The 13,852-nt window shown below is 37.4% G+C and overlaps 1 pseudogene; it reads right to left on the bottom strand.

Moving 5' to 3' along the window:
• Nucleotides 1–795: 795 nt before the first annotated feature.
• On the bottom strand, nucleotides 796–2,094 carry LOC149226158 (cellulose synthase-like protein D2 pseudogene; annotated as a pseudogene).
• Between the last annotated feature and the right edge of the window lie 11,758 nt (nucleotides 2,095–13,852).

The following is a 13,852-nucleotide window of genomic DNA, read 5'->3' as shown; positions in this document are numbered from 1 at the left end:
AGTTTCTTGGTACATACAATGATTATTACAACATGCTAGGGAGTCTATTCCACAAACCACACTAACTCAAACAAACATATACGTTGTTGTCCACCATAAAAGTTGTCGTTGCTCCTTTAGTGTTACTATTGCACAAAATTAATATTTGGTGCAATTCAACCTTATTACCCACCACATAGTACATTTACATCATCTTTCTGATTTAATTGTCTTGGATTTACCTGCATGATTTGTTAGAGTAGCTAATTCTGACAAAACCACTCCATTGAGTTAGCTAAGCTCAATGCTTATAATTCCAAAACATTTATAAATACCACATTTTACTGTTGCAGTGGCAGAATATTACCAAAGAAACTTGAACCCAACTGTTATGGCCCGTCCATCACCATGCTAACCAGCCATCATTTCAAACTAATGGCCTCCATAGCACTTTTTCAAGTAAAAGTAATCCTCCGCACAAACTTTCTCTGCCATGAGAAATCCATATACAAGGCAAATCATAAGAAGCCCTTCATTTTTCTAATACAAAACAGCGAGATACATGAACTCTTGTCCTCTGTATCATGAAGGCTCCTGCTTCCGGGCTAAGAAGCATAATCGTTAACTATGACATTCATGTACAGGGCACAAATCATAAGTAGCAAGGCTCCTGCTTCCGGGCCAATTAGTCTATACTGCATTCATATACAGGGCAGATCATAAGTAGACAAAGCAGTACAATCATTTAGTACTTAAAACTCTGCAAATGTCAAACAAACAACAACGTTGTAAAATACAGAAAAAAAATTCTGCCAGTCAAAACAGACAAATGCTAATCTCCCCTCGGTTCCTGACAAACATCACGGGCCTCAGAGCTAAAATAGCAAGAAGACTTGACCATACAAAGGCAATAGTAGGTGTCTTTCCTCTCCTGCCCATCAAGCCCTTAGCAAACGGATAGATATGCACTAGCACCCAAAAGCTGAAGAAAACTCCACCAATGAGTTTGCTCCATTGAGGGATCTCACTATAAATTGTCCTTGAAAATCCAACAACTATAGCTATCAGGTTAATCATCGTTATTGTAATTGGTGGAATCATAAGGCAAGTCCACTTCACTATGTAAAGATCAGCAAACATATCATCAATATCCTCACCTCCTGACTTAGAAGTCCGTGTGAAAGAAATTTCTATTCCAGCAATAACCTTCAACAACCCTTGCAAGATGGCTGCCAAGTGAGCACTAGTACCCCCTATCAACTAGAATTGTTTGTTTCTCCACCATTCTTCTAATTCAATACCAGAACACTTAATCTATTGAGATATGCTACTTGTTGTAGGAATTTCAAACGGGAGCTTCCAAGAAGTGCATTATTACATGAGCAAAAATATTTCCACAGAACCTGTTGCCCATCGAAGAACCTGATGCAATCTGTCTGTCAGATTAATCAGAGCTGTGCCCCTGAAAGCATCCCTCTTCGTCACACAGTAAATAGACCTCCAACCCTTAATATGCATATGATATCCAGTGATAACATCTTCAGTTACAGAACCATAAATCCAACCTACATTCTCTCCCCACTCTGTCTTGTCCTCATACCAGCAAGAAATCACACTTACAGCTTCTGCAATAGTGGAAGCATCAAGAGGCTCACGAGGAGCCGTCAGAGCACCTGGTGGTCGTCCATTCTTTACACCAGGGTGGTCTTCCAAGGGTCGGCCCTGAAACTCTGCAACAGGAATGGAATCTGCCAGAAGAGTGGAGTTGCCAAACTTCTTAGGGATAAGAGCTGATTCCATCTCCTCCTCATCACCATCACCTAAATTAAGGGCACGTCCCTCTATGTCACCACGAGTTTTGCTGCTCTTCTTTTCCCTACCACAGCAACCAGTGTGCTCCTTTGCCCTTGGAGGGTCAAACCCATACAAAGCTATTCGTCGGAACACACAACCTGTTCCCACATATACAGGACCCTGCAACCCATCAGGAGCCCTCATATTGACGTCAAAAAACACTGTATTGTGATTTGCATACCGATCACTGGGATCTATTCCCTCAAATCTCTGAGGAAATTGAACATAGCAGATACGATCCCCTCCACGATCCATCATAAAGCACAATTAACGGTTCTCCTCCACGCAGTGAACAAAGCATGCAACACTCAGATCTCTCGACCAAAAATTTCTTTCTCTATCAAAAACCTCTGCTAATTGTCTCGAGGAATAGTGGTTTCCAATGCATCAAACAGAGCAGAATAATGGAAAAGTGCCTCTCGGAACCTTGTTATAAAGAAGGAAGCATTGTATGCTCCGTTTACCACACCTTGTATAAAAACTCGAGGATTCATGCTCCGAATCTTGTTCAGCACAATATTTCTGGGGCTATCCTGAACCACAGTCTCATCCAGCAAATTCTGCAACCTGTACAGGCAGTTTACCACCAGTACCTCATCACTCCTGAGGCCAAGTTCTTCCACATCTAGGTTCTCCCACTTTGTTGCAATAGCCTGGTATTCAAAGGGCACACTGAAAGATTTTGCATCGTCTTCCAGTCTATGCCCAGTCTCTTCAATTCTCTCTGCTAGTCTAAATCCAGGTTGGGGAAACTCGATTCCAGTTATGCGAAGTTGCCGTCGGCTTTGGGCGTCGGTGGCGTCAACGGCAGCCTCCTCCTCGGCCGTGCGGTGGCTAACTCCTCTGTGAACCCCCCCAGATCGCTTCTTCTCGGCAGTGCGGTGGCTAACTCCTCCGTGAATCCCCCCAGATCGCTTCTCCTCGAGCATACGAAGGCGAGCTTGTGCATTTGAAGGCAAGAAAACAATTTGTTCACACTGGTTGCTCACATTGTCTTTCTGAAATCCAAAAATATATTGTAGAAGATCCAGAATTTCCAGGTTCCGCATCATTTATGCAGTCATTTCTACACACAATACCGCCAGATAAGATCTCGGCGTCCACTCTCCCAAAACAAGCGCTCGTGAGCTGCTGCCATTGCATCTCGTCCAGCGCGTTGCCACCGAAAATCTTCAACTCCTCCGCGAGAACCTTGGGGAGGCATTATTTACAGAACAAGGCTGCCTGCGATCCGCCATGGCCATCGTAGACGCCAAAAAACTAGATCACTCTTCGTATTGCCTATCAATGGCCCTGGCACACCCGAAACTGCGCACACAAAATCACATACACAGTAAACACCAAACTCTTTATTTCCTTAGCCCAGAAGGGGCAAAGCCCCGGAGGGGCCAGGCCCTCACAGGCTCTGATACCAAGATAAAATTGCACACAGCAATATATTCTCTATTATATATGAATGAGGAAATTACACACATATTTATACAATCAATAGTCTCAAGGTAGGAATTCTATCTTGGACGTACACTAGTGTGGTTGAGAGATTCTTTCAACCACACACTAAACTAGGAGAAACTAAATTCCTATTATGTAGGAATAAACTCCTCAAATGGAGAATTACAACCATAGACAAGTAGGAATTAATTATTTCTAACTGATCAACCCAGACACACCCTTTATAACAACCCAAATCATTTTGACCTGTTAGTTTTGATACCAAACATAAACAAATAGAGATAACACAAATAGAGCTAACGGAGAAATGATAGAACAGTATTTTATTAGATCAAATCCACGCTACCACCAAATACATATATATACATGATAGTGCCCCATTATTAGATCAGGCTCACGCTCACACACACCAAATCCAAATACACGATGGTGTCCCATTAGATAATATTTGATTAGCATTGGAAGTTTCTTGAAAAATTTTAAAATTTTTAAGTATTTCCTAGGTTTTTTTTTGGGATATATCACAATCCATGATGTGTAGCATAATGATGTCCTTTACAGACATTTGTAAAAGTACCTTAGTCTTCGTCTCTCTACATTATAAACTTGAACTGGAATTGTTGCTGCTGCTGGTTTGGTTTTAGCTCCTAATCCTATTGTCTAAATGTTATACTCTTCCTTTCTTGTTTGCAATTTAAATTTTAAATTTGTATAATTTTATCCATTTAACTTTATGGACTCATTTAAATATAAAGCTACTAATAAATATGTCCTTAAAAAACTACCAAATATCTCAAAAATAAATAAAATAAATATGAATATAAATTAAAAGCAAATCTCTCTGCAATACTTTAAAAACAAGCAAATCAGATGACTCCTCAAGTGGTTGGAAAAGTGATACCAGATATAACAACGCTAATCCCTTTACAACCACAAATGATGCACCCTCTATACCTTTAGGCAATCGTCCATTCTTTATAATATATAAATAAACTATTGTAATGGCTAGTTTATTTAAAAATAAAAATTACTCTATAAAAATAAGACACTTCCCATACATATATATACTAGCACAATCATATTTACCATGGTAAATATGGTTGATATACGCAGATAGGCATATATCAAGCATATATATCAACCACATTTTCTAATGTGGTTGATATACGCCGATAGGATTATATCAACCACATTAATAACTATTATGGGTATTTAAGATTATTAATAACTATATAAGACTATTAATAACAATATGAATATTAACAACCAGATTATTTATATATATTACTATATAAATATTATATTAATAATAAGAATAGCTCATAATAATAATAATATTTGATTATAATATTATATTATTATTATAATAATATACAAATATAATTATTATTATAATAATAATATAAGCAATATTATTATAATAACAACAATAAAAACCAAATATTTATTATTTATGATAATTAATAGCTATACAAATAATAGCAACTATATTCTTATATATTTATGATTATTATATTAATATTATTATAATAATATAAACTCATATTAATATTAATATTTTTAATATTTATCTTAGTGGTTATATACATAGGGTTAATTATCATCAGTATTTAGGATTATTAATAACTGTATAGGATTATTAATAATATTAGATTATCATTATATTAGTTAAATAATAATAATAATAATATTAATATTAATAATATTAATATTGATTATAATAATAATAATATGATATGATCTGCAGCTCTGTGACACATTTAATATACATTCCCGGTCTTGCTTCCCTCGCTTGCTAAGGAGAACATTCTCTAGATGGTTCCCAGCTTCGCGAAAATAGCTGCTGGCTCAGTTTCATCTGCTTCTGGTGGGCAAGCTCCTGCCCATATCGTCAGTGAAGCCCCAGCTCCCACTGTCAAGGTGGTCCAAGCTTCACTCGATGAGGCTTTGAAGTTCTCTGAAAGTGCCCCAATATGCCGATTCAATGGTTTTTGGCCGCGGCTGACAGCTCTCCACAGTTGGATCTCGAAGGTATGGAAGCCTCTAATTCCTGATGCAATTAATATCTACTCCTGTGCTAGGGGTTTCTTTATAGTAGATTTTGAAAACCGTGAAAGCATACAATGTATTCTAGATTCTTTCCCTTGGTTTTGGGATAAATCAGGCCTATTCATGAGGCCATGGAACCCATCATTCGATCCCTCAACAACACTGATAACCTCAGCACCAGTTTGGGTGAGATTGCCAAACCTATCCTTGCATCTCTGGAATTTCTCTTTGCTAGAAGCCATTGGAAATGCAATTGGGAAATTTTACTGCAGGTGCCCAGAAACAGAGGAATATGCCAGAACCACGTATGCACGCATCTGTGTGGAAATGGACTTCAGCGCCGGATTCCCAGCTGAAATACACCTAACAAGTAAAGACTATGTGTGGAACCAGAAACTCGATTACGAAAGTATCCTCTTCAGATGTCGATCCTGCTTTGAGACAGGCCACCTAGCCAAAAATTGCCCAAAAGCCTCTCAGAAAAATTCTGCTAGAAAAAATCACCACAAATCTACATGGTGGGAAGGAGCACAAAAAGAACACTACACTGTCATCCAAGAAGAATACTCTCGAGAAAACTCTGAATTACAAGAAATCGGGCAAGATAGAAACAACTCTGAAGACAAGTAGGGGGAAAGCCCCGCCCAACAACAAAAAAGTGAACTCAACAACCCCTCAAGCATCGACAGTTATGAGGTTTCGAATAATGCGCAAAATAAATCTTCATTTAACAGCAAAGCAGATCTCCTAGACCAAACTTCTTCTCCGACTATCTCGAAAAGGACGAACACAATAGATCACGAAGCTAAGACACCAATGTCCCAAGAACCAGAAGAGATGAAGGAGATACAAGATAAAGAAAGTTGGAAGACTGTAGAGAAGAAAAAGAAAGCTACATCACCAATCTTGCCAAGAAAGACGAGGAGCCAAACAATTAGAAATTAAGAAATTATAGGTCCAATAGACCAATTTGGTCTCAGTGGACGTTAACCATCATCATCATCATCATCAATAATAATAATGATTATATTATTATTATTATTATTATTATTATTATGAGGCTTTAGTATTTTTAATATTTATTTTAGGGTTTGTATAGATAGAGTTAATTATTATTAGTATTTAAGATTATTAATAACTATATAAATAACTATATAATATTATTGATAACTATATAAATATTAATAACAAGATTTTTTCTATATATTATTATATAAATATTATAATAATAATATAAACTCATAATATATATTAATTAATAATAAGAATAGCTCATAATAATATTAGATTATCATTATATTATTAAAATAATATAATAATATAAAATTATAAAAAAATTAATAAAAATAATAAAAATAATATTTGATTATAATATTATAATAATATAGACAAGAATTAAATCAACTCATAATATAAGAAGCTATATAGAGTGGTCCCCTTATATATATATTACTAATGCAAATAAATTGCAATCGCAAAAGTGCAGTGTGGAGGTTATTACCACAGGAATCATTGATTCCTTATTGCGATGAGCAGTGTGGGCCCGAAACATATTTATATTTTGTTGTAAAGTCCTGATGGGTCTACAGTTATATGTATGTACATATATAAAGATTTCTGATTGCCATGAATGGTGGCGGACCCGAAACATATTTACGTTATGATTAAAAGTGTTGACACCTAATCCTCTGCGGTTGGGTGAATTTGGAATGTGAACAGTCATCAGAAGATGAACTGAGCAGTCACATTCTTTGTATATAACAATAGCTACCTAATGAAATAAATCGAATCATCTTTTCTGCTTAATGGAGTTACTGCCTGGCCTGACATGGTATCAGAGCCAGCTCCTTTTTTTAGCCTTTATGTCCTTGTAACTCCTGGTCTGCTCCACTGCTCCCCATATAATTCAATAATTGATTACCTTACCTACTTCTGTCTGCCATCCCTACGCTCTCTGTCTGATATTCCTCTGACATGGGAACGTTTGCACTGCCCTTATATCTGCGCTCTCTGACTGACATGGTATCTCTGCGCTCTCTGACCAACATGGTATCTCTGCGCTCTGTGACTGACTTGGTTTGAATGCCTGGACATGGTATCAGTCTCATATGCTTGAACAATTGAAATTTCATATATCTGAATGCTGTTACGCATATAGTTTCTTTTTCAATAAAAACACTGCTATTGTTAATACGCCTGAGACTGCGCACTGCATATTTGAGACATCCTGCTCATGTTTTGTTATGCTTGGCTATTGTGGTGATAAGACCTGAGAAACGTGAAGATGTGCTACTGGAGTGTGAGATAACTCCTGCGTTCTCTGATATTTTTCTGTCCCAATTTTGTAAAACTGTACAGAGACTGTGCATTGTTTTTTTGATGAGCGTATCTTATAGTTTCAGCGTCAATATTGAACTAAGCGTTAATATTGAACTGAGTTTCAGCGTTAATGCCTTACAGTTTCAGCGTTAATATCTTACAGTCTCAGTGTTAATATCGAACTGAGCTATTCAGCGTTAATGCGTATCTTACATTCCCGTCAACCGAATTAAATGCTGTGTTGAAAAATTAGATAGATATGTTTGCTTGAAGTCTAACATATCTGCTGGAATGCACATACCACTGAGCGCACTCGTAGTCAAGTCATTTGCCATCGTTGTTATCAATGCACATTTCCAGGGCTCGAAATGCAGCGTGCACACTCGTAATCCGCCTTCGGTCTAAGAGAATTGAAACATTGTAGGATTTTCTGAGTGATGATTTGGTTAATGTGGATGATTGAAGCGCTGGATGTGATTTGAGTGGAAGCAAATGCCTCTGGTTCGACTGTTGGTTCATGAGGTGTGACCAGTTTCAGGCCCAAGTTTCATCGCTGCCTCAATACTACATTCAACACAGCGGCTTTAGCAGCCTTGAATAATTTTTTGTTGCGCTGGATTGAATAATATTTTGCCATACTTCTTTCTTTTAAAGTCTGGTCAATATACAGAGGTGTGAAATTATTGTATGGTGAATGGTGTCAAATACATTTTCAAATGCTGCTGTTTCATTGGTGCGGTGAGCGTGGAATGAAATTTTATTAATTTTTTATGGCAATATGTTATATGCTTGAGAAGTGGAAGGTATAACATATATATTGTTTTTCTATTAGCAGAAGTTTCTTTTTTCCCTCTTACAGAATGCATTCAATCATCTCCATGGTAGGGATAGTTCTCACTGGCAAGGAGAACTATCCTGAATGGTCCCGAATGATAAAACACACCCTCATCTTCAATGAGTTGTGGAAAGGAGTGTGTGTCGGAGAAGGAGACAAAGACCCAATACAGCCTACCTCAGACAAAGAGCTCGTCATTTGGGAAAGAAAGAACATCAAAGCTTATGCATTAATCGTAGCATCTGTAAATGAAGAGGTGAGTCGCCATATTTCGTCATATTCAACTGCCTTTGAAGCCTTGCAAAAGCTAAAAGAACTCTATGACTCACATTCTCCACTTGAAGTTGTTCAGATCATGATTAAACTCTTCACTCTTGAACTGAAAAATAATGATCCTCTTGCTCTTGCATCTGAAGTAAAGTCTATAATGCATGATATCAATTCCACTAAGGTTGAGCTGGATATCCCTCTTATTGCTTTTCTCAAGGCACTTTATCCTACTTACTCAAATTATCTTGAGTCTTTGCAAGCAAATGGAAATCTCAAAGATATAACCTTTGACTCTCTTTTGAAAAAGTTTGCTGAAAGAGAGAAAGCTTTTGGAAATAAGACAACCCCTGAATCTTCTGAAGAGACTGTGTGCCTTGCTCATAAAGAAAAGCATCCTTCTCAATATTCTACAAGAGGAAGAGGTGGACGAAGAGGAAGAGGAAGATACTTCAGAGGCAGGGGGGCAGACATTCTCAAGGAGAAAAGGCAGACTTACACTGCATTCGCTGCAAAAGAAATGGATCACGTGATGCTTCTACATGCAAGCTACCATGGGAAAAAATTGAGTAGAAAAGAAACCAACAGAAAGGTAAAACTGATGATACAGACAAAGGTAAAGCACCTGAATCCGCTCACTATATTGAGGCACAATGTAACATTGGAGTAAATGAAGATTTGTTTAATGCTTCACTTACTTCTTCGAAAAATGATTGGTTGCTTGATTCAGGAGCAACCTGTCATATGATTCATAGAAAATATTTTTTTGAAGATTTCACTAACAATGTTGATGGAGCAGTATAATTTGCAGATCAGTCAAAAATCAAGCCATCAGGGCTTGGCACAATCAGTCTTAAACTGCCTGGTCTTCCAAACTTTCTTCTGGATCATGTTCTATATCTCCCACAGCTCAAAAGAAACTTGTTGTCCTTGGTTCACATTCGCCAGCAAGGTCACTCCATTCATATGTTTGATGGCAAGCTTGAGGTAAGAAAAGCATTTGACCACTCACCTGTCATGAGGGGAATAGAAGAAGAAAGGCTTCTCAAACTTCAAGGAACCTCTGCTCATGCACAACATTTCTCATATATTTCTCATCATGAAGAAGGTACACTTCCATCAAGTTTCTTATGGCATGCTAGATTTGGACATTTAAACTATGACAGTCTCCGCTTATTGAAGAAAAATGGTGTTGCTGGTTTGCCTACAATTCCTAGGAAACATAAGCAATGTGATGCTTGCAATCTAGGAAAGCATAGCAAATAGTCTTTTCATGATTCACATTCAAGAGCACATAGGAAGCTTGAACTCATTCATTTAGATTTATGTGGTCCAATGCCTGTTCCTTCTGCAAATGAAAATAAATATATCATGACATTTATTGATGATTACACCAGAATGTGTTGGGTTTATTTATTGAAGAACAAATCTGATGCTTTTCAAACATTCAAGAATTTTCATAAATGGATTGAAAATGATGCACAATATCATATTGGGTCTATTCACACTGATAATGGAAAAAAATATACATCAAATGAATTTGAAAACTATCTTCGCCAACATGGGATCAAACATCAAACAACTGTGCCTTATAATCCCCAACAGAATGGTGTAGCTGAAAGAATGAATAGAACAATCTTGAATATGGTACGATCCATGCTTTTCTTCAAAAATGTAAAGATAATGTTTTGGGCTGATGCTGTTCTATGTGCTGCATATATAAAGAATAGATGTCTATCTAATGCTATAAGAAACAAGACTCCTTATGAATTGTGGTATGGACATGTTCCTTCGGTAAAACATCTCAGGATCTTTGGTTCCACCTGTTATGCTTTGATACCAAAGGTACATAGAAACAAACTTGGTGCTAGAAGTCATAAGTGTATCTTCCTGGGGTATTCAAACACCTCCAAAGCATACCGCCTCTATGATGAAGTAAATAAAAATTTTGTTGTATCTAGAGATGTAATTTTTCTTGAATCATCCAAATCTGACAATGTTGTTGAGCGGCAACTTGATCGCTTGCATAGATTCACAAAAACGAAATCATTTAAAGAATTTGATAATCAGATTCCACATCTTGAAGGGGGGATTCCTATACTAGATCAACATGTGGAATCTTCTTCTGAAGAATACTCTCCCCCGACTGAAACTCCAACAACGGATGATGCTTTAAGTGATGTAATTGATAGAATTGGGAGACTCAATCTTGATTCAGTCCTAACTCAATCAACAAAGTAGCCTGGACCATCTCAGAAAGGTCCCCCAAAGTAGCTGACAAAGACACTTGAAAGTGTTCATCCTGATGAAATTGGAAAAATAGGAACCAGAAATTCAAACTGATAAAATGGAGGTGATGTAGATAACTCTAATTCACCTGTTGATATGGATGTTTCTTATGACTGTGAATTGAACTTGTCTACAGATTTTGAACCAACTTCCTTCAAAGAAGCTGCTTCTCATGATAAATGGAAAGAAGCGATGCAAAAGGAGTATGATGCCCTCATAAAGAACGACACTTGGAAGCTGGTTGATCCTCCATTTGGAACCAAACCAATTGGCTGCAAGTGGGTCTACAAGAACAAGTACAAAGCTGACGGTTCACTTCACAAGCACAAAGCTAGGCTTGTGGAAAAAGGTTTTGCATAGAAGGAAGGGTTCGATTATGAGGAAACTTTTGCCCCCACAGCAAAATGGACCACCATTCGGACACTCTTTGCACTAGCAGCACAGAACGGTTGGAAAGTCCATCAAATGGATGTAAAAACTGCCTTCTTGAATGGAGATCTAAAAGAGAATGTTTTTATGTCCCAGCCTGAAGGATTTGCTGTGAATGGACATGAACAAAAAGTATGCAAACTTGTGAAGTCCTTGTATGGCCTCAAACAAGCACCGGGAGCCTGGTATGAAAAACTAACTCAGCATCTTCTGAAACTCAACTTCAATCATTTTGATCTTGATGATGCAACTTTATTTGTCAAGAAAGTTGGCAAAACAGTTGTATATCTTGTGGTTTATGTAGATGATCTTTTAATGACAGGGAACAATGAAAGCTACATTGCATCCATAAAGAAGGAATTGGGGAAAAGTTTTGAAATGACTGATTTGGGCTATGTTCATTACTATCTTGGCATTGAAGTAACCCAACATCCAAAATCCATATTTATTTCTCAAAAGAAATACATTGGAGATTTGTTAAATAGATTTGGCATGACATAGTGCAATCCTCTTTCTACTCCAATGGAACAAAACTTAAAGCTCACATCTATTGAAGGAAAGGAATTTGAGGATGCAACAAAGTATAGACAGCTTGTAGGAAGTCTCATCTACCTCACTACTACCAAACCAGACATTTCATTTGCTGTTGGAATCCTCTCCAGGTTTATGCAAAAGCCTTGTGAGGGACATTAGTTTGCTGCAAAAAGAGTTCTAAGGTACTTTAAGGGAACTCAAGACCTTGGAATCAAGTATACACAGGTGGACGACTTCAGCTTGATTGGATACTCTGATTCAGACTTCAATGGAGACAAAGAAACTGGGGTATCTACTTCAGGATATGCTATGAGTCTTGGATCAGGAGCTGTCTCTTGGAGATCATGCAAACAATCAGTTCCAACAGATTCCACAACAGAAGCAGAATACGTGGCAGCAGCTGAAGCAACGAAAGAAATTGTGTGGCTCAGGAAAATTCTTGAAGATTTGCAGGTAAAACAAGTACAATCAACTCCACTCATGATTGACAACACCTCTGCAATAAAGTTGGCCAAGAACCCAAAGTTCCATGATCGTACAAAGCACGTCAATACTAAATATCATCTGATCTGACATCATGTTGAGGCCAAAACAATCCATCTCCGTCATTGTTCCACAAATGAGCAAATTGCAGACATCTTCACCAAAGCGCTTGCAAGAGAAAATCTTGAAAGAAGAGAAAATCTTGAAAGATTTAGAACGATGCTTGGACTTACCAACATCCCTTCAGATTAAGGGGGGGAATGTTGACACCTAATCCTCTGCGGTTGGGTGAATTTGGAATGTGAATAGTCATCAGAAGATGAATTGAGTAGTCACATTCTTTGTATATAACAATAGCTACCTAATGAAATAAATCGAATCATCTTTTCTGCCTAATGGAGTTACTGCCTAGCCTGACAAAAAGCCTGGCAGGTCCGTAAGGTGTTGAATACAGGCAAGAATTAAATAGACTCATAATATAAGAAGTTATATGGAGTGGTCCCCTCATATATATATATATATATATATATATACATATATTACTAATGCAAATAAATTGCAATCGCAAAAGTGCAGTGGGTAGGTTATTACCATAGGAATCACTAATTCGCGATTGCAATGAGCAGTGCGGACTCGAAAATCTTTTATATTTTGTTGTAAAGTCCCGACAGGTTTGCAGTTATATACATGTACATATATAAATATTTTCGATTGCGATTAATGGTGGCGGACCCGAAACATATTTATGTTATGTTTAAAAGCTCGACGGGTTCATAAGACGCTGAATATAGGCAAGAATTAAATCAACTCATAATATAAGAAGTTATATGGAGTGGTCCCCTTATATATATCACTAATGCAAATAAATCGCAATCGAAAAAGTGCAGTAGGCAGGTTATTACCACATGAATCACCGATTCCCAATTGTGATGAGCAGTGCGGACCTGCAACACATTTATATTTTGTTGTAAAGTCCCGGTGGGTCTGTAGTTATATGTATCTACATATATAAAGTGTTGATTGTGATTAATGGTGGCGAACCCGAAACATATTTACGTTATGTTTAAAAGCCTGGCGAGTCTGTAAGGCACTGAATACGTATGTTGGTGCATTCAATGATTGCCGATTGCAATATGGGTAAGCCAGACCCGAAACATATTTACGTTATGTTTTAATAGCCTAGCGGCTCCGTAAAACATTGAATACGTATATTGGTGCATTCAATGATCAGCGATTGCGATTTGCAATCACAGGCTAGACCTGAAAGGTATACTCATTATGGTTGTAAGTCTCATTAGGTCTGGCATGTCGAAAAGTCTTTTTATGATTGTGCATTTTATATATTTCAATTATAAAGAGATT

Source organism: Pinus tabuliformis, chromosome J (genome assembly GCF_031772625.1).
Source record: "Pinus tabuliformis cultivar Carrire ecotype Pingquan chromosome J, CPIR1, whole genome shotgun sequence".
Lineage (NCBI taxonomy): Eukaryota > Viridiplantae > Streptophyta > Pinopsida > Pinales > Pinaceae > Pinus > Pinus tabuliformis.
This window is presented reverse-complemented; position numbering and strand designations above follow the sequence as displayed.